This window comes from Hippopotamus amphibius, chromosome 13 (assembly GCF_030028045.1).
Source record: "Hippopotamus amphibius kiboko isolate mHipAmp2 chromosome 13, mHipAmp2.hap2, whole genome shotgun sequence".
Classification (NCBI taxonomy): domain Eukaryota; kingdom Metazoa; phylum Chordata; class Mammalia; order Artiodactyla; family Hippopotamidae; genus Hippopotamus; species Hippopotamus amphibius.
This window is the reverse complement of record NC_080198.1, coordinates 52,486,580-52,488,855: the sequence shown is the minus strand read 5'-3', so window position 1 is coordinate 52,488,855 and position 2,276 is coordinate 52,486,580. Positions and strand designations below refer to the sequence as shown.

At 40.3% G+C, this 2,276-nt stretch overlaps 1 pseudogene; it reads right to left on the bottom strand.

Moving 5' to 3' along the window:
• Positions 1–981: 981 nt before the first annotated feature.
• LOC130834952 (mortality factor 4-like protein 1) lies at positions 982–1,990 on the bottom strand (annotated as a pseudogene).
• Between the last annotated feature and the right edge of the window lie 286 nt (positions 1,991–2,276).

Sequence of the window (2,276 nt, the reverse complement as noted above, 5' to 3'; positions counted from 1 at the left end):
ATGTCATACTAGAATTTTGTTTAATAGGCCTACACAAAGGACTTGTTAATTTTCTAAGAGAGTGTACCTGTATTTGACTTACAACTTATTATTTGATTAGAGCTCAACCACTGTGAAGTTCCATGTTAATCTGTAGAGCTCTATACTGAGAGGCTGAATATACAAATGGGCAGTGGCCAGGCCGTATATAAAAACAGAACTCTGACCCACAACTTGCAGGAACCAGCCCAGGAAACCAACCCATTATCTCTAGTACCCAGCCCTGGAAGCCAGATAGCAGTAAGAAGTCAGACCTCTATCTCTAGTAGCAATCCAGGAAGCCAAACAATAGCTACAACAATCAGTCCAAAATAGCTAAGACCGGATCAATAGCTGACAGCTTTCTCATTTTTATCCCTGCTTACAACTTAAGACCAAGCAAAGAAAGCCAAATATAAACCCAACCAATCACACAGGATGCCCTGCTTCTATTTAACCCACCTATGGCTTCCCTGCGCCAACAGCCTCTGTCAGGGCATACCTGAAGCTTCCTCCTTTTTCCCCCAATAAAGCTTTCCTCCTCTTCTGCCTGCCATTGAGTCTCTTTCAAGTGATAATGGGGAGTATCTGCCAAGTGATAATGGCTGACTTCCTTGCAATAGCAAGATCTGAACAATAACCTTTGCTTGTTTGGTTGATCTTCATTCATTTCCACAGTCCAGTAGAAAAGAAAACCTCAAAGGATAATGTTTCCTTGCCTTGTAGAGCATTAACCAGTTTTGTATGTAGTCTAGCAACCTTCCTTTAACAATCTTTTTCTTTTTTTTTCTTTTTTCTTTTGGAGCTGTAACCCCTTTTATTTTCTCTGTTTAAAATCAAACAGAAAACAAACATCAATTCTGTTATACACTAACATTTCCAAAGTACATCATTTGTACAAGAGAAGGACTAAGCAACAAAAATGTGTTTACAGAGATCCAAACGTAAGTGAGTAGAAGCGCCTCACACAGCCTTCCGATGATACTCAGGGGGAGCCACTTCATAATCGCTGGCACTAAACAAAGTTGCAGAATTCTTTGCCAGGTATTTTAGGAAATCATGAAGATAATTCAGTAATAAAGCAAGGCTCTTCTCATCCAGAGGTGTATAGGCCAACATTGCTCCAATTCGTACAAATAATCTCACTAGGTGTGGCGCTCCATACACCTGGGACATGGGCGCATCAGGGTGATCTGCGAGGATTTCAGCATACTGTGGTCTCTCAAATTTGTAGAGCAGCTGAGTGCCCAACATGACATTGAAGTATTCCTTTATCCCCGCCACAACTTCATTAACAGCATACTCCTTGTTATCTGTGTTTCCTCGAGATTTCTTGTAATTTGCATAATACTCTAGAATGGAATCCACATTCTTCTTGGCAGGAAGATAAAAGAGCTGTTTTTGCTGGGTAATTAAGTCCCAGTCATCAACAAGCCATGGTTTTAGCTCTTCAGGAATCTTTAACTTCAACTCTGTTCATGAATGTTTCCTCATTTTCAACAGTAGGATCTACTCCGGCCCTTTTCTTATGAGGAGGCTGAGGTGTCTCACTGGTACTACCACCATCTCCATTTCCAGGTGTTTTCTGTTTGTTCTTTTTTGTTTTCACTTCAACATTTTTCTGCTGCAAACCAGAAGTCTTCTTTCCAGGGGCAGCCCCTCTCATCTTCCCTTCTGCATACTGCTCCTGATTGGCTTTTTGAAGTTCTCTTTGTTTCTGCAAATTGGTATCCACGTATTTGAGCACTCTGCTTTCTGGAACCCATTCATCCCAATTTTTATTCCAACCACTGTAATGTATAAAGTACTTCACTTGTTTATCCTTTATGGCAACCTTTACACACTTTGCTTCATAAAGAAGAGGTCCATGGAAGCACAGCACTCTCTCACCCTCCTGGAATTTAGGCTTCAGGTCCTGCTTCGGTGCCATTTATAAGTGATTCGCCGCCGCCGCCTCCTTCTCCCACCACCCCCGACTCACAATCTTTTTCTTAATGTCTAGAAACAACTGTCCCTTACACGCTCTTGGAATCAGTTTTACTATCTTACTTGTTCCCTCATTAATAAGTCAACTAAATGGTTGACATATGTTCATTCTATATTTGTATGGGAATGATGTTTTTAAGCTTTTGAAAATTACACATTGACAAGAGAAAAGAAATTGAATGCCTATAAACATCTAAGGAGGAATTCAAATCTGTATTATGTTAAAAGCTGTATTAAAAGAGGAAAGAGCATACTTATTAGGTCTACAGAAT